Source organism: Antechinus flavipes, chromosome 2 (genome assembly GCF_016432865.1).
Source record: "Antechinus flavipes isolate AdamAnt ecotype Samford, QLD, Australia chromosome 2, AdamAnt_v2, whole genome shotgun sequence".
NCBI classification, from domain to species: Eukaryota; Metazoa; Chordata; class Mammalia; order Dasyuromorphia; family Dasyuridae; genus Antechinus; species Antechinus flavipes.
Window position 1 is genome coordinate 459,581,354 of NC_067399.1, and position 22,636 is coordinate 459,603,989.

Here is a 22,636-nt window from a genome sequence, read left to right on the forward strand (position 1 = left end):
ATGTTTTGCTTCAGAGAGAAGAAAAAGTAGAGTTAAACAGTAAGGGCCCCAGGACAAAATAAAGGTTCAAAACAGCTTAGAAATGAGACCAGAACTGTGAGGGATAGTAAAGGCAAATAAGTGGAGGGAATTTTGTTAAAGGATTTACTCAAAAAACAGAAGACTTTGGAAATTCCACTTTTCCAACTCCAGAATCTTGATTTCCAATGCCCTTAACAAATTTACAGGACTTTTGCATTTAGATCCAGCCTTGTCGTAAATGCCTACGGATGCTTTTGTGAAAGAGAGAGCAACAAAGTTCCTAGAAACTGCCCACTTCCATGGCTTTCTGGGAATGAAGTGGAAAGTCGTAGGTTCTCTTAGACTTGGAATCTTCTTGTTGGACGAGATCATAAGGTTCATTACATCCCACCTGTCTCACAGAATAGAAAAGCAGCCAGGATTCAAGGCCTCCTTAGCTAGCAGTCCAGCCTTGCTTCCTGTTTTGACACAAACCTATCTTCTTCTCTGCCAGCCCTCACCATCAATGACTGACCCTCTTGAGGTTGCTGCCAACCAGGTGCTGACAGGTTGACATAGAAAATGAACCTGTCGGACTTCCGGCCAAGATGGCGGAGAGGAAATACACTTCTGTGTAATCTCCGTGTTTTTCTCTCACTATTCATTTCATTTCATGCCTCTGAATTAATGCTCGACTGAAAAAAAAACCATACAATTACTTACCAAGAGAAACCATCCTTGAGACTCGTCAAGAAAGGTCTGTTTTTGCGCGAGGGCGGGGACGGTATTTGGAAGCAGTCTGCGGGTAGCAGCAGCTGCAACCAGAGCACAGATAGCAGCTCAGAACCGGGTGGAGCGGAGAGGGGGTAGGACCGCAGCCGTCTCTGCGGTGAGAGCTTTGCTATAGGAGCAAGTCAGCAGCCCAGCAGAGAAGCTAAAAACACCGGGGGTGAAGAACACAATCCCAAACAGCTGGAGTTTCTAGGGACCTGGCCACCCCTCCCCCACAGTGTCTTAGCCCGCTCGGATCTCAGAGCGCTCGGATCTCAGTGCGCAGGCGCCATAGCACAGTAGGACCCGTGCCTCACGAATACCCTGCCCCTCCCCCAAAGAAAGCAGCCTCCATTCAAGGGGTTTTTTTTCCTTCTGTTTCTTTGATAGTTTGTCTTTGATAAATAGACAGAATGAGCAAGAAACTGAAAAAGAATTTAACCCTGGACAGCTTTTATACAGATAAAGAGCAGACTCCAAACCCTGAGGAGACTAAAAACAAACAGTCCCCAGGTGAATCCCCGAAGGAGGAGACCTTATATCCCTCAGCACAGATGAATCTCATGGAGGAAATTAAAAAGGCTCTCACAAGGGAGCTAGAAGAAAAATGGGAAAAGGAGAGGGAGGCTCTGCAAAAGGAGAGGGAGGCTTGGCAAAAGAGCCTGGAGAAGTCAGTTAAAGAGAGAGTGGATAAAGAAACCAAATCCTTGAAAAATAGGATTAGTGAACTGGAAACAGAAAACAGCTCTCTAAAAAACAAAATTGGCGAAATGGAAAAAAATTCCACAGAACAAAAGAACTCAATTGGACAATTAGAAAAAGATCTTAAAAAAGTGAGTGAAGAAAATACCTCACTGAAAATCAGGGTCGAACAATTGGAATTGAATGACTCGAGGAGACAAGAAGAATCAGTCAAGCAAATCCAAAAAAATCAAACAATGGAAAAGGATGTGAAATACCTTCTGGGGAAGACAACAGACCTGGAAAACAGATCCAGGAGAGACAACCTGAGAATCATCGGACTTCCAGAAAAGTATGATGAAAAAAAAAGCCTGAACACTATCTTCCAGGAAATTATCAAAGAGAACTGCCCAGAAGTCATAGAAACAGAAGGTAAAATAGACATTGAAAGAATTCATCGATCCCCTACTGAAAGGGATCCTAAAATCAAAACACCAAGGAATATAGTGGCCAAATGCCAGAACCCTCAGGCAAAGGAAAAAATACTGCAAGCGGCTAGAAAAACCCAATTCAAGTATCAAGGAGCCACAATAAGGATCACCCAGGATCTGGCAGCATCCACATTAAAGGATCGAAGGGCCTGGAATATGATATTCCGAAAGGCTAAGGAACTTGGTATGCAACCAAAAATAACTTACCCAGCGAGATTGAGCATCTTTTTCCAGGGAAGAAGATGGTCATTCAACGAAATAAGCGAATTTCATCTATTTCTGATGAAAAAGCCAGAACTTAACAAAAAATTTGATCTACAAGCACAGAACTCAAGAGAAATCTAAAAAGGTAAAGATTAATCTTGGGAACTATATTTCGGCTGTAAAGATGTATAAAAAATACATGTATACCTTGTTCTAGAAACTAGTTGAGGAAAGGACATTGTACTAGAAAAAAGGGAAAGTGGGGGTACTACATTTCATGAAGAGGCAAAGAAAACCTAGTATATCTGAGAGAAAGAATGGAGAGGAATGAAAATAGTGAGTATTTTACTGCTTTCAGAATTGGCAGTAAGAGAAGAATTTTAGACATATTCAATCTATGGTGAAACTTCTCCCACCTCATTGAAAAGTGAGAAGGGAAAAGTGAAAAAGGAAGGAATAAGCTAAGTGGAAGGGAATACGGGAACTGGGAGGGAAAGGGGTAAGTTGGGGGGGGGGAACTCTAAGGGGAGGGGAGGGATACTGAAAAAGGGAGGGCTGTGAGAAGCAAGGGGAGCTCACAAGCTTAATACTGGGAAGGGGGGTAAGGGAGGGGGTAAGGGAGTAAGAAGGGAGAAAAGCATAAACCGGGGTCAACAAGATGGCAAGTAATACAGAATTGGTCATTTTAACCATAAATGTGAACGGGGTAAACTCCTCTATAAAGAGGAAGCGGTTAGCAGAATGGATTAAAAGCCAGAATCCTACAATGTGTTGTATACAGGAAACACACCTGAAGCGGGGTGATACATACAGGTTAAAGGTAAAAGGTTGGAGCAAAATCTACTATGCTTCAGGTGAAGCCAAAAAAGCAGGGGTAGCCATCCTGATCTCAGATCAAGCTAAAGCAAAAATTGATCTAATCAAAAGAGATAAGGAAGGGCACTATATCTTGCTAAAGGGTAGAATGAATAATGAAGAAGTATCTATATTAAATATATATGCACCAAGTAGTGTAGCATCTAAATTCCTAAAAGAGAAATTAAGAGAGCTGCAAGAAGAAATAGACAGTAAAACTATAATAGTGGGAGATCTCAACCTTGCACTCTCAGAATTAGATAAATCAAACCACAAAATAAATAAGAAAGAAGTCAAAGAGATAAATAGAATACTAGAAAAATTAGATATGATAGATCTCTGGAGAAAATGTAATGGGGACAGAAAGGAGTACACCTTCTTTTCAGCAGTTCATGGAACTTATACAAAAATTGATCATATATTAGGACATAAAAACCTCAAACTCAAATGCAGTAAGGCAGAAATAGTGAATGCATCCTTTTCAGACCATGATGCATTGAAAATTACATTCAATAAAAAGCCACAGGAAAGTAGACCAAAAAATAATTGGAAACTAAATAATCTCATACTAAAGAATGATTGGGTGAAACAGCAAATTATAGACATAATTAATAACTTCATCCAAGAAAATGATAATAATGAGACATCATACCAAAATGTATGGGATGCAGCCAAAGCGGTAATAAGGGGAAATCTCATATCTCTAGAGGCCTATTTGTATAAAATAGAGAAAGAGAAGGTCAATGAATTGGGCTTGCAACTAAAAATGCTAGAAAAGGAACAAATTAAAAACCCCCAATCAAACACTAAACTTGAAATTCAAAAAATAAAAGGAGAGATCAATAAAATTGAAAGCAAAAAAACTATTGAATTGATTAATAAAACTAAGAGTTGGTTCTATGAAAAAACCAACAAAATAGACAAACCCTTAGTAAATCTGATTAAAAAAAGGAAAGAGGAAAATCAAATTGTTAGTCTTAAAAATGAAAAGGGAGAACTCACCACTAACGAAGAGGAAATTAGAGCAATAATTAGGAGTTACTTTGCCCAACTTTACGCCAATAAATTCGACAACTTAAATGAAATAGAAGAATACCTCCAAAAATATAGCTTACCTAAACTAACAGAGGAAGAAGTAAATATCCTAAACACTCCTATCTCAGAAAAAGAAATAGAACAAACTATCAATCAACTCCCTAAGAAAAAAACCCCAGGACCAGATGGATTTACATCTGAATTCTATCAAACATTTAAAGATCAATTAACTCCAATGCTAAATAAACTATTTGAAGAAGTAGGGATTGAAGGAGTCCTACCAAACTCCTTTTATGACACAGATATGGTACTGATACCTAAACCAGGTAGGCTGAAAACAGAGAAAGAAAATTATAGACCAATCTCCCTAATGAATATTGATGCTAAAATCTTAAATAAAATATTAGCAAAAAGATTACAGAAAATCATCCCCAGGATAATACACTATGACCAAGTAGGATTTATACCAGGAATGCAGGGCTGGTTCAATATTAGGAAAACTATTAACATAATTGACTATATCAACAACCAACCAAACAAAAACCATATGATCATTTCAATAGATGCAGAAAAAGCATTTGATAAAATCCAACAGCCATTCCTAATAAAAACACTTGAGAGCATAGGAATAAAAGGACTTTTCCTTAAAATAGTTAGGAGCATATATTTTAAACCTTCAGTAAGCATCATATGCAATGGGGAAAAACTGGAACCTTTCCCGGTAAGATCTGGAGTGAAGCAAGGTTGCCCACTATCACCATTATTATTCAATATTGTATTAGAAACACTGGCCTCTGCAATAAGAGTCGAGAAAGAGATTAAAGGAATTAGAGTAGGCAATGAGGAAACCAAACTATCACTCTTTGCAGATGATATGATGGTATACCTAGAAAACCCCAGAGATTCTACTAAAAAGCTATTAGAAATAATTCATAATTTTAGCAAAGTAGCAGGATACAAAATAAATCCCCATAAATCCTCAGCATTCTTATACACCACCAACAAAATCCAAGAGCAAGAGATACAAAGAGAAATTCCATTCAAAATAACTGTTGATAGCATAAAATATTTGGGAATCTACCTACCAAAGGAAAGTCAGGAATTATATGAGCAAAATTACAAAAAAGTTTTCACACAAATAAAGTCAGACTTAAATAATTGGAAAAATATTAAGTGCTCTTGGATAGGCCGAGCAAATATAATAAAGATGACAATACTCCCTAAACTAATCTATTTATTTAGTGCTATACCAATCAGACTTCCAAGAAAATATTTTAATGATTTAGAAAAAATAACAACAAAATTCATATGGAACAATAAAAAGTCGAGAATCTCAAGGGAATTAATGAAAAAAAAATCAAATGAAGGTGGTCTAGCTGTACCTGATCTAAAATTATATTATAAAGCAGCAGTCACCAAAACCATCTGGTATTGGCTTAGAAATAGATTAGTTGATCAGTGGAAAAGGTTAGGTTCACAAGACAGAATAGTCAACTATAGCAATCTAGTGTTTGACAAACCCAAAGATTCTAAATTTTGGGATAAGATTTCATTATTTGATAAAAACTGCTGGGATAACTGGAAATTAGTATGGCAGAAATTAGGCAAGGACCCACACTTAACACCACATACCAAGATAAGATCAAAATGGGTCCATGACCTAGGCATAAAGAACGAGATTATAAATAAATTAGAAGAACATAGGATAGTTTATCTCTCAGACTTGTGGAGGAGAAAGAAATTTGTGACCAAAGATGAACTAGAGACCATTACCAATCACAAAATAGAAAATTTTGATTATATCAAATTAAAAAGCCTTTGTACAAACAGAACGAATGCAAACAAGATTAGTAGGGAAGTAACTAACTGGGAAAACATCTTTACAATTAAAGGTTCTGATAAAGGCCTCATTTCCAAAATATATAGAGAACTGACTCAAATTTATAAAAAATCAAGCCATTCTCCAATTGATAAATGGTCAAAGGATATGAACAGACAATTTTCAGATGAAGAAATTGAAACTATTACCACTCACATGAAAGAGTGTTCCAAATCACTATTGATCAGAGAAATGCAAATTAAGACAACTCTGAGATATCACTACACTCCTGTCAGATTGGCTAAGATGACAGGAAAAAACAATGATGAATGTTGGAGGGGATGCGGGAAAACGGGGACATTGATGCATTGTTGGTGGAGTTGTGAACGAATCCAGCCATTCTGGAGAGCGATCTGGAATTATGCCCAAAAAGTTATCAAACTGTGCATACCCTTTGATCCAACAGTGTTTCTATTGGGCTTATACCCCAAAGAGATACTAAAAAAGGGAAGGGGACCTGTATGTGCCAAAATGTTTGTAGCAGCCCTGTTTGTAGTGGCTAGAAACTGGAAAATGAATGGATGCCCATCAATTGGAGAATGGCTGGGTAAATTGTGGTATATGAACGTTATGGAATATTATTGCTCTGTAAGGAATGACCAGCAGGATGAATACAGAGAGGCTTGGAGAGACCTACATGGACTGATGCTAAGTGAGATGAGCAGAACCAGGAGATCATTATACACTTCGACAACGATATTGTATGAGGATGTATTCTGATGGAAGTGGATTTCTCTGACAAAGAGACTTAACTGAGTTTCATTGGAGAAATGATGGACAGAAACAGCTACACCCAAAGAAGGAATACTGGGAAATGAATGTGAACTATTTGCAATTTTGATTTTCTTCCCGAGTTATTTTTACCTTCTGAATCCAATTCTCCCTGTGCAACAAGAGAACTGTTTGGTTCTGCAAATATGTATTGTATCTAGGATATACTGCAACATGTTTAGCATATATAGGACTGCTTGCCATCCTGGGGGGGGGGGGAGGAGGGAGGGAGGGGAAAAAACGAAACATAAGTGATTGCAAGGGATAATGTCGTGTAGAAATTATCCTGGCATGGATTCTGTCAATGCGAAGTTATTATTAAATAAAATAAAATTTATTATAAAAAAAAAAAAAAAAAAAAAAATAAATGGTGGTAAAGAAAAAAAAAAAAAAAAAAAAAAAAAAAAAAAAAAAAAAAAAAAGAAAATGAACCTGTCTCTCACACCTCCAGGCACTGGGCATTGTAGGAGGGGGAAGAGTGTTTGTGCTAAATCCTGCCTTACTCTGACAACCTTAGCTGGAACAACACTTCAACGGGAAGGTGTAGAAACCTCAGGCTGATGTCATTCAAAAATATCACAACTCACACATAGCAAAGGACCCCAAAACATAAAACACTGGATCTGGCAAAGATCTATAAATATAAAATGCTAGAAGGAACTCTAAAATACAGAATGATAAATATGAAAGAGGTCTTAAATTAGCATATAGAATATTTGAACATAGAATTTTAGAGTAAAAAAGGATACCAGAACATAAATTATATATGTGTATATATACATATATATGTATATATGTGTGCATGTGTGTGCATGTATATATATATATATATATGCATAAATGAACATTACTACCATCCTTCTTTTCCCCTCCTTTCTCTCTTTTTCTTCTTTCTCTTCCTTCTCCTCCTCCCCCCTTCTCTTTCTCCCCCCCACTGTCATTTTTTCTTGTTTCTCTCTTTGTCTCTCTTTTTCTCTCTCTGTCTCTGTCTCTCTCTATCTGTGTGTACACATACACACACACACACACACACATATATATGTATACTTACATAGAATGCAATATTTGGAAGAGACTTTAGAGCATCAATATTAGAATATAGTTCATTCAGTCCTCAAGTTGATCCAATTTCAGTCCTAAGGAAAGGAATGGCCAGTTCCATCTGCATTGTTGGCTATCCCATGCTTGGTTGCCAGATAATTAGGCTGTATTCCAGTTGGGTATCCTTATTCTGCCTGAGGAAGCTGCAGCTAATATTGGGTTGGCAGCTGGACCCTGGGTGGCAGAGAATTGCTATAGGAATTCACAGGAGTTGGCCCAACCTATTTTTTAATTGGACTGAGGGATTTTGTGAAGTATGGTTTTGAATGCAGTTTAATTTCCCTTCCTTCCCCTCAGCAGTTTATAAGGCCTTGGGGGGGGGGAAGAGAAAGAGAAAAAAAAAGAGACACCCACAAACAGAAACAGAGGGGGAGAGAGAGAGAGAGAGAGAAACAGAGAGACAGAGAGATAAAGAGAGAGAGAGACAAAGGGTGTGAAAAAGAGAGAGAGGGGGAGGAGGAGGAAGAGGAGAGGAAAAAAGGCAGAAGGGGAAGAAAAGGATGGAAGCAACAAAGGACATTTATTCACCAGCTTCTCTCCCTGTCATCACTCAATCTACTTTCAAGTGTGTAAAACAGAACAGAAGAAAAAAAAAAAATCAATTCCTGATAGGAGAGGTTCAAGGAGCTGTGAAATCAATTAGATTTTATTTTCAAATACCATTCAGAGCAGTTTACACTCTTTGAGAAAAGTCAGCTCTCAGCAAGGGGCAAAGAGCAGGCTGGAAAAAGAAGAAGCCAAAGTCGCCTCAAAGTTCAGGCTAAAGGCCAGTGGAGAGGTTGAAAAGACCGATTTCTTTCCCTTCTCCTTTCTACAATCTATCTTCTCAGAAAATAATCATATTTCTATACAACTTTATTGTTTATAAAGCACTTAACTTATATTGACATAATGAATGGATTTTATAACCACAAATAACCAGACATATATGGTCCAGGGATCTTCAAACTACGGCCCGCGGGCCAGATGCTGTAGCTGAGGATGATTATCCTCCTCACCCAGGGCTATGAAGTTTCTTTATTTAAAGGCCCACAAAGCAAAGTTTTTGTTTTTCCTATAATCCGGCTCTCCAACAGTCTGAGGGACAGTGAACTGGCCCCCTATTTAAAAAGTTTGAGGACCTCTGAAATATAGATGTTGTGTGTGTCTGTATACATACAGACATTGTATATACATACACATTGTGTGCATTGATAGTATAGTATATAAATACATACAAATATCTGAATTATTCTCTTCATTTTACAGTTGGGGCAACTGAGGGCCAAAAAGGTGAAGTGACTTATTCTAATCACACAACTTAGTATAGATGTTGGACCTAAATTTAGAAGATACAGTAGAAAGAGAAGGAGCTCTGGGTTTATAGGCAGAACATCTGAATTCAAATCCCAACTTTGCTATTTATTACCAATATCTTTGAGAAGATGCCTCAATCCTATGAGCTTTATCTTCCCTATGTGTAAAACTTAGGGATTGAACTATAGTGTAATTTTTAGATCTAAGTTGATGATCCATTTATAAAATGACTGAATTGGAAAAGATATATCCAAGATCCCTTCAAGCTCTGAATTGTGTGATCTTAGGCATGTGGATTCCCAGACTAGTATCTTATACATTCTCCCAAAGCCTTATTTTTATATAGTTTTCCCTCTGCTTTCCAAAGTTAACTGGCCTTCTACCCTTTCTGTAGATTTTGCATTTCTCCAAGTGCACTTAACTAATTAACCCACACAACCCTCCAGGGAGGAGGGTGATTATTATTCCTTCCCTGTAAGAGATGAAAACAAGGTTTCTGAAGTTGTTCATCTAAGCCACCAGTCAATGGCAAACCCACTTCCCTCTTCTACTAAATGGTCTCACTCAGCAGTGTTTTTCTATCTCATTTGAGCAACCTGCTTTCAAATTGTAACAACTTCCATTTCTATAGTCCTTTAAAATTTACAAAGCTCTTTCAATCCAATAGCCCTGGAGAGGTATAAATATCTCCATTTTACTGCTCAAAAAACTGAATTTTAAGAGCGCTTACTTGACTTATCTTTTTTTACTTTTTTTTTTTTTAACATTTACAATTTTCTTAATTGCCAGGATTCAAATCACTATCTTCCGCCTTCAACTCCATTTTGTTTTCCTCTAATCCATGATTTTTCTATATATTTCTAATACATTTTGTCCCCTTTGCAGATTTCTTATACATTACTCTATTTTATAATCCTTACAAATTAGCTAAAATGACTTTCTTGCTGTTTCTCAATCATAATATCACAGCTCTCAATTTCCTCCCTCTGTAGATACCAAATTATTTGTTTTGCAAATTTCTTTGACTTTCAAACCATATTTGGTATCTCTATTAATCAAGCCCTTATCTCAGTCTTCCAAAGAGATTTGAAGTGCCTGGAGGGGAGAAGCTCTTATAAATTTATCAGACACTAACATGGGACATTTCATGAAATTTTCTATATTATTGCCTTTATTTAATTTATTTTTTAGGGGATAGGGGAGGTAGGCAACTGGAGTAAGTGACTTATCCAGAGTCACACAGCTAGGACATGTTAAGTGTTTGAGGATGGATTTGGACGCAGGTTCTCCTGACTCCAGGGCTGGTGCTCTGTTCACTGCAACATCTAGTTGCCCCTACTATTACTTTTATTTTATCTAAATGACCTTATCTGGTCATTTAAAGTTTTTTACAATAGATCTTCATCCATCTTTCTATGTATACTGTGTATATTTCTCCCAGTAATGAACTCTCCATTCCTGCTCCAAACTCAGCATTGTAGTTCCCAATTCTGTCTTTGCATAAATTTTTCCACGTTTGCCATGCTCTCCCTCCTCATCTTGATCTCTCAGAATAGGAAGTTTTCTTTAAACCTCATTTTTCAAAGCCACTACCTTTTCTGATTCCTCAGGTGTTAATATGTCTTCTTCCCTGAAACTAACACATGACAATTTTGTATTTATTTTGTGTAGATACTTGTATATGTACTTGTAGTGTCCTCAAATAGAATGTAAGCTTAGGGACTGTTTTATTTCTTGTTTCTGTATCCTCCATGCAAAGTGCCAAGCACATAGTAAGCTGTGCTTAAATGATTATTAGCTGATTGATTGTTAGGTTGTTTGGAACCTTCTCAAATAGAAGTGTGCTCAACAATACCTGTGATTTTGAGATAATTTGGGAGTTTTTCCATTGGACTATGAAAGAAGAATGAATTTTTAGCCCTAGCTCTGCCATTTCCTTTCTTTGATGCTGTTTCCCTGCCCATAAAAAGGGGGGAAGGGAGAAGATGGAGAGGAAAAAAAGGAGCAAACATTTCTTTTAGGTATTGGACATTGCACTAAATGTTTTACAAGCATCATCTCATTCAATTCTAACAACAGGCAGACAAAGGTAAAGTGACTTGATCAATGTCACACAGATAATAAGTATCTGAAGTCTGATTAGAACAAATTCAAGGTTTGTTTCCTTAGGTCATATGTGATTATAACTCTTTTAGTAAGTTTATTCAACTTTTATGACATTGAAGGACTCTTTGGGATTATGGATTTACTTTCTCTTTAACTTTTATTTACAAAATATAATAATTTTTATAATTATTATACAAAATTATTTATAATAAATAATTTTATTTATTTACAAGATTACAATATGGAAAATAATTAATTCTCTGTCACCCTGAGAGGAGATATGTCTCCTATAACACAGGACTTAAACAAATGTCTCCTAATTCCATTTGTGACTAGTGCTCTTTTTATTAGAACATCTCATTTTCATTTGGCCTCTCTTTGTAAAGAGAGAAATACTATGCAAATATGATTTAATTTTTTTAAATTACAAATAAATGAGTATTATTCTTCAATTTCCCCTCTATGGACACAGTCCTCATCATCATATCTGATAAAAAATAGATACCACAGTTAGTGCTAGACTTCCATTCAAAACCTGCTTCAAACATTTATTTGTGTGTTCTTGCACAAATAACTTAATCTCTTGCATTATTACTGATGTCTGTAAAATGAAGATAATTATATTGGCTACCTCATAAGGTTCTTGTAAGGATCAAGTAAAATAACTTAGGGAAATTGTATTGCAAATCTTTAATTATCATACAGATTCTGTTATTATTGTTTGTTTATGGTGGTGGTTATTATCTGATAACAACTTTATAAGGTAGATATTACTATCCTCTTTATATAGATGAGAAAACAGTGAGAGATTAAATTAAAGACCCATGGTCATAGATAACCAGTATTAAAAATGGAATTCCAAACCAGATCTTGCCTAACTTCAGATCTGTCTGTAATACTTTTCATTATGTGACCCTGCTTCTCACTATACTCCCTTAGACTTTCTCTTTCCTAAAAACATGAGCTCAATATTCTTAAGTGTAAAATAGAAAGAATGAACCTACTTAAGGCCAAGGGAATTTGTAAAAAGATGAATAAGAAAACAAAACAAACAACACTCCCTTCCAATCAAAACAAAAGAAAATTTAAGGAAAAAAAAACTATAAAAGTGATTTAAAAACATTGTGACTCAAGGGTGGTAGAAAGACATAAGGATGATAAAAATTCTTCATTTCAATGTGGGTTGACAAGTTTGTTTACCAACACAAAACTTCTTTCTGGCAGAGAAGAGCTTTAAAAATCTTGTTACAATACTCTCATATTTCTCTTTGGACATCAAATAGCTTCATCCAATAATATTTGGATGATTTAAGAGTAAATGAGTGAGAGGCAGAGGGATTAAATTTCCTTTGAATTGTGTTTGGGTTTTAAGCACTGAAAGAAGGGAGGAGGAAGAGCCTCTTTAGGGCAAACCAAATTTGTTGTTTTCTTCAAATGTGAATAACTAAGACATAGGCCTGATCCCTCCCAGACTGCTGGTCTATCTTTCTAAATTTCCAAAATGAAATAGACTGACTCTAAATATGTCTTCTGAGGGCTCATTGGTGACCTCCTTTGAGATCAAAGTACATGCTTTTTCTCAAATTTCTACTGTCCCCAAACTCTAGACAATTGTTCCATAGGTAAAATCAGCTTAATAGATATGTATTGAATTTGTATTCTTTTTGTGTTAACCCATTAAGGAGACACCGTTGAGACATGTCTTTGACCTAAAGGCACTTACAATCATCCATATATGAAGCATGTCTTTGTTATTTTCCACCCTACTTTTTGAACTTTCTATGCCCTTCACTTTTCTCATTGTACTACTTGGTCACTCCCACTTCCTTCCTCTCATTTCCTAAGATTCACTACTAAGATCCCTCACCATTCCAGGAGTAATACTGTGTTAAAGGTGTTTGCCTTGACCTATTTCTTAACCATAATTTCCTTTATGTCTTTTCCTCCCTCATTTTCCCCCCTAATAAAGTGGTAATAACCTAATAAAGTAAAGGAATTGAAGGAACCCTTGGCCTGTATTTAAGAAGACAAGTTCAAATTCAGTTCCAAGTTCAGAGTGAGCTCTATGAACCTGGGCAAGTCACTTCACCTCTGCCCATCTTCCATTACTCAATAGTAAAATGAGATAGCCCATACCTTCTAGGATTTGTGGGAGGATAAAATGAGATAATGTTTGTACAGTATTTAGAATGTTCTTGTTTCCATCCAAATAAAATAATCTCCTCTAAAGGGTTAATAATGATAATGATATCCAATATACCAAACCTTCATTAAAGTTAATGATGGCTGGTAGCTAAACCAATCACCACTTAGATAATAATGATAAAAAATGTCATATAAGCTGAACTAATCTTTATTGAGGTGTTAATGACTGACATAATCATTCAATAAACTGATTCTCACCAATGTGTTCAATAGAAAATAATGGATTATCTGTCAAGAACATCCACTAAGATGTTAATACCTGACAATAGCTTCTCCAATAAATATCCTTTCTCCTAGACATTAGTGACTGATTTTAGTTTATCCAATAGACTAAGCCCCACAAAGCAATTTAAGGGCTGATAGTGGTTTATCTGATAAACTAATTACCCCTGAGATATTCTTGACTTAGATTGGCGCATCTGTTAAACTAAACACACTAAGGTGTTAGTAGTTGATAATGGCTTATCTCATAAAGCATTATCCACTAATATGCTTAATGGTCAATAATAATTTATCTGATTAAGTAAACCTCACTGAGATGTTAATGATTTATCTGATACTGAATTTCTAAGGTATTAATAACTTATAATGACTTATTGTGATAATTTCATCAAAATTCATATTTTATTATGGCACTATTCAGCTCATAAAACATAAAAAATATAAAAAATAGGATGTCAGGCCTGGAGTGAAAATGACTCATCTTCTTGAGTTCAAATCTGGTCTCAGACATTTATTAACTATATGACTCTGGGCAATTCACTTAACCTATAAATTGATCTGCAGAAGGAAATGACAAAATTCTCCAGTATATTTGTTGAAGAAAAATCCCAAATGATATAATAAGGAGTCGGACATGTCTGAAAGGACTGAACAACAACAAAAACAACAATATCAAATAAAGAATCAATGGTAAAATTTCAAACATTCACACCATCCTGGACTGGTCTTCTCAGAATCTTAATTTATACCAATGCACTCTGCCTAAACATATGATAATTCTGGAAACTTCTCATCTTCATAGAAAAAAATAAGTCAGTGAACTACTAGATATGTACATTTGATTCTACTGCTCTCCCATGATCTCCTTTTAGAAACTTCTAATTACTCCTGGAACCAGTGTCATTATTAGGATTTTTCATTCCCATCCCTTCTCCTCCCCAGTATTGCTGCCCCGCCTGTCCCCTCCATTCCACTTCTAGGCCTCTGGTTTTAATTGTTATATTTTTTCATCAGTGATCAGTGGAGCTTCCCTAATGATCTCAACTCATTCTGAGGGTTTATAGCACCAGCCCAAAACTCCAATAAAAGCAATGGAGATGCCTCGCTGGGAATCCCCCCAGGGGCTCCTGCTTCAGCCAAGAAAACAAACTCATTAGCCAGTTGTGTTCCTCCTCCCTCTTCGAAGTGCTGTCTTGCAAGAAAAAGAATATAACCTCCTGCCTGGAAAAAAGTGGCCCTTTTCCTGCTCTCCTCCTCATCTGTCCAGGAGATCATCCTGTCAATGGATGGTGCATTGTCAAATGTATGTTCCAGGAAGAAGCATTATTTTTATTGCTCTAATTATTATTATTATTAGAATTTTATTATCTTACGTGCAACACATTATCATTTTGAAAATACTTTCCAATTCTTAATCTCATTTGATCCTCACATCAGGCTTATGAAATAATTAACACTGACACTATTAGAAGAGTGATGTAATGAAAAAAAAAAAAAGATTTGGAATCATAAGACCAAAAATCAAGTCACAGATCTGACATCTATTAGTCTTATAGACATTTATAGACAAAGTCCTTCACTTTTTTTGAGCCTCAGTTCCTCCATCAATGATGCATCATGATATTTATCTTCTAGGGTTTTGTTTGCAAGTGTCATCATACAACTTTTTTTTTTCAAACCTTAATCCAGTGTATAAATTCAACATATATTTACTAGGTACCTACATATACAAGGAGTAAGTATTTATTAAGAACTTATTCTATGCCAGCCACTATGTTAAATGCTTTACAAATAAAATCTTATTATATCTGCACAATCCAAGGAGATAAGTGCTATTAATGTTCACCATTTTACAGATGAAGAAACTGACTTCAAGAAACTTAAACTCTAAATGTAACATTTGTACAGGTAAGTATAATAAAGTGTAAGTGATGGGGGAGGAAAGAAAAAAGAAAATAAAGAGTCAAAGTGACAGTGTTCTCTGACAACAAATGAAGAAGTAGAAGAATACTTTCAGTTATGAGAATCAAGAAAGAATTTTAATAAAAAGGGTCGTAAGTTTTGTTGTTGTTGTTGTTTGTTCCCTAAGATTATTCATTGGATTGTCAGGCATACAGCTAGGGCTACAAACTCCTAACTCTGTTTGAGATATCATTACTCCAGTAGTTACTCATTTTGTGCTGACTAGGGGTAGCAGCACTGTTTGAAGTGCCCCAATTCCAGTTCATCTCTCTCCCAAATAAGCAAGTTATAAACTATTAGAGTTATAAAAACTCAGCTCCTTTTCTCCAGGGGTAATTAGTTGAAAGACTCAAGACTGAAACAAACATTAATGGGCTAAACTGATGGGCTATAATTAAATATGGGCCTGGTGATGAGCACCACATATTGCCCAAGGTACAAAGTAGTTAAGTTCATGGAGTCTCATTGCCTGGCTGACACAAAGCTAATGAATTTTTTGGTCACAGCAATAGTTAGATCACCCACCAAATTATAGGAAAAAATATATGTATACATATATAGATATAGATATAGATATATAGATATATACAGATATATAGATGGATGGATAAATAGATACTGAAAGAAATGCTCAACAAATTGAGATAAATGCAAAGTCCTGCACATAGCCTAAAAAAATCAGTAAAAAGACATGGGAATCAATGGTTGGGTGATATTTCTTATACAACAACCTAGGAATTTAGCTGATCTTTAGCAGAATGAACTAAAATATAAATGATCACCAAAAAGCTAATGCATTTTTATGTTGCAAGAAATTTGGAATCTAGAACAAAAGATCATATCAGATACAAATTGAGGGAGAAGAGGGAGAGTTACTAAGTTTTTAGCATCCAAATTCTAGCATCATATAAAAATCATTTTCCCCACACTTAAGACACATCCAGAAGGAACTAGATAGTTCAGTGAATGGTGCATTAAATTTAGAATCAGGAACATATTAGTTCAAATTCTGGCCTCCAGACTCCTAATGGAAATATAACATCAATAGTCAATTCATATTTACTTTGATGTTTGAAGTACTAAGTATTCTTCCTCAAATGCAGATAATTTTGAGGTTCCATACAACTCTGAAATTCTGAGATTATGTTATTACATTTGGCTTAATGTATTTTATTTTGTATATCATGTTTTAAGAATGGCATTAATAAATTGGAGTATGTCCATAGAAGGGCCACTATGATAGTTAAGAGTCTAAAACAGTTAGATCATTATTGGTTGAAGAAAAAAAAGTAGAAATGTATCATCTATAAGGACAACGTTAGGAATAATATGATTTTCTTAAAATATTTGAATGTTTGTCTTTGTGAGAGAAATTGAATTTATTACATTAATTCAGCAAGACATAATAAGGACCAATAGCTGGAAGTTGTTAAAAAGCAGATTTTCAGCTTTTTCTTTTAGAGCTGTTTTAATCCAAGGGTTTTAAACTCCTGGATTGGAAATCTTGTGAGAGTTGTTAGCTCTGGTTAAACACAATGGCATGGGTTAGTATTCCCTGCTAAAGAAGAAGGCTGTGGTTGGAGGATCACTTGAGTTCTGTGATTTCATAGTACCTTTTAGGTTTCCACACTATATCCAGAATCAATATTTTGAGCCCCACATAGCAAAAGACCACCAAACTACTAAGGAGGGGCAGACTAGTCTAAGTTTGAAAAATGGAGCATCTTAAGGCTTCTTTACCAAGTAGCACTGGGAAAGGGACACTAATAGCCACAGTAATTACAGCCCAAGTGAGATAGGGAGTGAGAGTTTAAAAACCAAACAAACAAAAATAGTGAACTTTTTGACATGAAAGATGCTTAAGCAGATCAGTGATTATCTTCAGCCAGGAATATGATACAAGACACATCAGCATCGAATGGAAAGTTTGACAAGATGAATTTTTATTTCAATTTTAATAGTTTGTAATTTTCTCTCCCTCTCTCCCTTTTCCTCTTTCTCTCCCTCCCTCTCCTTCTCTCCCTCTCCTTTCTTCTTCTCCTTCCTCTACATCTGCTGCTCCTTCTTCCTCTCCCTCTGCTTCTCTCTCTCCTCTCCCTCTGTCTCTCCTCTCTCTCCCCTTCCTTCTCTCTCTCTCCTTCCTGTCCCCTCTCCCTCTGCCTCTTCTTCCTTTCTCTTTCTGTCTTATCTTGAACTACTAGAAGGTGAGCCTCATGAAGTACAATGAATCCACATTACAGGGTTCATTGAAAAAGTCAGATAGAAGAGAAAAGAAATTTAGCCATATTGGGAATGGATTTCCAGTCAAGAGAAACCAAGCATGAGAGACCTGGTGCTAACCAGGCTTTTTTTTTCCTATTAAAAGCATCAATATACAGAAAAATAAAAAAAAACAGGTTCATAGACTTACAAGACTTTCCTGAAATGTTCACCATCTGACAGTGACAGACCCCATCAGGTTCATGTCTCATTAATGAACAGCAACTAATAAACATGAAGGAGAAAGGCCAGGGAGTCTAATGCTTAATTATTTGCCCAGTGATTGAAAGTTAATTTCCTTTGCTCATGTGTGGTATTCCTGAAGGCCTATGAGGTTCCTGGTGATGAGGAAACCTCAGAGTTATGGAGATTACCTTTGATGAATTTATTAAGCCTCCAATTCATCTAGAATGTCAGCAATAGGATTCGAATGATTGGGTCTGGGGTTTTGGGAAACTCAACAATCTTACAGAATTTCTTTTGAGTCCTGAAGATAGGAAACATTTGAATAGATAGAGGTAAGCAACCCTTAGTATATGTTTTCTTTTAAGAGATGGGAGGAAGAGAAGATGCTGGAGAAGTAAATAGAAAATAACTAGAATCAAGAAGAACTAGTACAGCATAGAATTTCAAAAACTGTAAGAGAAGTTACAGAACTGGTGATCAACTGCATCTGATATTGCAGATAGATCAGGGAAAGTGAGAAGGGAGAAATGATTGCATGAAAGACTGATATGAAAGATAAACCTAGAAGCTGTTACTTATTCCAGCAATTCTGAAAAACAATTTGGAATTATGATCGAAAGAACCTAAATGTGCCTAAGTCTTTTGACTCAGAGATCTCCCTGCTGAGTATAAACTGCAAAAAAGTCAATAACAGCAATACATGTATCATATATTTCAATATATTTACAGCAAGACAATTTTTGATAGCAAAGAAATGGAAATAAAGTTTATGCTCTTGATTGGGGTATAGTTAAACAAATTATGGATGTTAATTAGAATATCATTGTATAGTAAGAAACAAAGAATGTGAAAAATTCAGAGAAATGGAGAAATATACCTAAATTAATTGAGTGAAGTATAACAAAAAAGCCCATCTTTTTAATAATAGCTAAAACAAAACAGAATACTGTATTATAATGGCCAGGCTTGACCATAGAAATAATCATAATTCGAAATGTATTCATGATTTATAAACAAAGAGTAATATTATAAACAAATTAGAAGAACAAAGGATAGTTTACCTCTGAGATCTGTGGAGAAGGAAGAAATTTATGGAGAAGGAAGAAGAACTGGAGTACATTGTTGAATACAAAATAGATATACTAAGTTAAAAAGTTTTTGAACAAACAAAACCAAACCAGACAAGATTAGAAGGGAAACAATAAATATATCCCAAACAGACCGTAAAGAAGGGAGAAGGAACCACATGTTCAAAAATATTTATGGCAGCCCTTTTTGTAGTGGCAAGAAACTGGAAACTTAGTGGATGCCCATCAATTGGAGAGTAGTTGAATAATTTATGGTGTATGAATGTTATAGAATATTATTGTTCCATACGAAATGATCAGCAGGATGATTTTGGAGAGGCCTGAAGAAATTTATATGAACTGATGCTGAATGAAGTGAACAGAACCAGGAGATCATTGTACGAGTCAACAAGATTCCGTGAAGATCAATTCTGATGTATGTGGCTCCTTTATGAGAGATGATTGAGGCTGGTTCCAATGATCTTGTGATGAAAAGAACCATCTACACCCAGAGAGATGACTGTGGTAACTGAGTGTGAATCACATCATAGCATTTTCACTCTTGTTGTTGTTTGCTTGCATTAGTTTTCACATTTTTTCCTTCCTTTTTGATCTGATTTTTCTTGTGCAGCATAATAATTGTAGAAATATGTTTAAAAGACTTGCACATGTTTAACATATTGGATTATTTGACATCTAGGGGAGGAAGTAGGGGAAAGAGGAAAATTTTGGAACAGAAGATTTTGCAAGGGTCTATGTTGAAAAATTATCTATTCATATGTTTTGAAAATAAAAAAGCTTTAACAAAAAAAGAAAAGAAATAACCATACGGAAATGCAGCTTCCTCTTTAGAGTGAGGAAGTCTTCAGTGAGGGAGGGAAGGTTGGATACTGGCATAAAATTTTGCACACCCTATCAAAAATGGTTAATGCATTGATTCATTTTTCTGGACTGTTGTTTTGTTTTTAAAATTCTTTTTAAATAAGAAAATTTATTGTGTAAGAGAGAGGAGATAAATATGTTTGGAAATGAATAGGATGCAAAATCAAAAAGCATCAATAAAACTCTGAAGAAAAATTTTAAAAAAGAATGATCCAAGAGATTAAAAGGAATGTAACTAGTTATTCCAAAAGTTCAAACACAGAAAGACCATATTTTAGTTATCTTGGGGAAATACAAAATCATGATAATTTATGTTCTACTCCCAACAGTGCCACTAACTTGCTATGTGACAAATGTGTACAAATCATCTGCCTAGTCCAAAATATCAAAATACCAAAGAACTAGAGTAGAAGAAACTTAGATGTCATTGTCTTAAATTTTAAAATGAGGAAACTTGAAATTAGAAAGATTGTGTCCAAAGTCACAGGGGTAGGAGGAGTAGATTAAGAATTTGTATTCAGGCTCTGTGGCTCTGAGTTTGACTAGATGATTGGATGTCAGTGAATCAGTCAGTTAGTCAATAAACATTTATTAAGAATCTATTATGGCTCCTTTTTCCCCTAGTGCTGCGATGCCTGCTAGGCTGTGCTGAAGGCACAGGTCTCTTTCAGCAGGATGGAGTTTTGTGCCAGTTGAAATTCTGGAGGAGAAAGGAAAAAATGAATTATTATATGTGGAAATGCCTAGTAATCCATGACAAGAACAAGTATAACATCCAAGTACTGTTTGATAGTCCGGATCACCAACAGACATCATCTGCCAGATTGCTTATGCCTGCATAGAAGGGGATATGATTGTCTGTGCCGCTTAATGCCCATGAGTTACCAAAGTGTGGTGTGAAGGTTGGCCTGCCAAATTATTCTGCTGCTTATTGTACAAGCCTATGACTGGCTCACAAGCTTCTGAACAGAATTGTCATGAACGAGATCTATGAAAGCCACATACAAGTGACCACAGATGAGTACAATGTGGAAAGCATTAATGGTCAGCCTGGTGCTTTACCTGTTACCTGGATACAGGTCTTTCCAGAACCACCACAGGAAACAAAGACCTTGGGGCCTTTAAGGGAGCTGTGGAATCTGTTTATTTCTCAAAGTACCAAATACTTCTCTGGGTATGATTCAGAAAGGAAAGAATGCAATGCTGAAGCACATTGTAAACATATTTTGGGCCAAAATGTTGCACATTATATGCATTATCTCATGGAAGAAGATGAAAATGTTTATAAAAAATAATTCTCACAGTACATAAAGAGCAATCTAACTTCTGACATGATGGAGGAGATGTACAAGAAAGCTCGTGCTGTGATAAAGGAGAACCCAGAGTATGAAAAGAAATCCAAGAGGGAAGTAAAAAAGAAAAGATGGAACCATCCCAAAATGTCCCATGCCCAGAAGAAAGACCAAGTTGCTCAGAAGAAGGCAAGTTTCCTCAGAGTCCAGAAGTGTTCAGTTGACAGTTAAAACATCAAAATCTGTAATTTTCTTTTCTTTTTTTATTTGCTGAGGCAATTTGGGTTAAGTGACTTGCCAGGTCACACAGCTAGGAAGTGTTAAGTGTCTGAAACTAGATTTGAACTCAGGTCCTCCTAACTTCAGGGTGCTCTCTCCACTGTACCATCTACCTGCTCCTAAATCTGTAATTTTCTATGAAGATTTTCAGATTGACAATTAACTTATTGAACAATAACAACAGCAACAAAAAGAATATATCATATAACAGGCACTGCGTTAATTTCCATCAATATAAATATGAAAAGAAAAGATAATCTTTATCCCTAAGGAGCATATAGTCTAATGGGGAATGCAATACACCAAAAAAGAAAATTGAGAAATGAGGATGTGCTAGAGAAGAATGAGAACTGGTGAAGTCCAGTCTAAGAAGTGTAGTCTAATAAGAAATAAAGAACTAATTTAGGAACCTTCTTTAATTGGAGGCTTTAGAAAGAGCACTTTGCTTCATTCTCCAGCTCTCCAATCAGAAGGGCAGACAGGACAGACAAGATCATTGAAGTATTCTAGATATATCAAATACTTCTTTTCCCTCACAGAAATCAACTTTATAAATGAATCTGATGTCTCAGCTCTGTTCTTTCTACAAAAGCCAAAGATGACTGAGATATTCCCTTATTTAGTGCCTACCTGCCAGAGGGTGAGTATATCTGAAGAATATATATTGACTTTAAAGTACTACCATTTTAATATGGGTCAACAGTGGAAGATTAAAGTCAAAAATGCTAAAATGTTCTTAAGCAACAATAAGAGGCAGCATGCAGAATGAGGGAGGTAACAGTTATGCTATACACTCTGCTCTCATCAGAGCACATTTAGAATTTTATGTTTGGTTAGAGGTGACACATTTTAGAAAAGATAGTAGCAAGAGAGTATTGGGAGGGTGTTAGTATGGAAAGGGTAGCAGAGACTTAACTATATAGGGATTGGTTGAAAGAAGTGAAGAGATCTAATTAGGAGATATGTAGAATTTTTCTTTTTCAGAGGGGAATTAGGGATTTATAACTGTCCCCAAGAATTTGAAGGACTTTAATGTGGAAGAAATAGCAGAATAGTTTTGCTTGGGCACAGGGGGAAAAAACTTGAAGCAAA

At 35.8% G+C, this 22,636-nt stretch overlaps 1 pseudogene; it reads left to right on the forward strand.

Annotated features, from left to right (window-relative positions):
• Positions 1-259: 259 nt before the first annotated feature.
• Positions 260-21,496, forward strand: LOC127546781 (60S ribosomal protein L5-like; annotated as a pseudogene).
• The last annotated feature ends 1,140 nt before the right edge of the window (positions 21,497-22,636 follow it).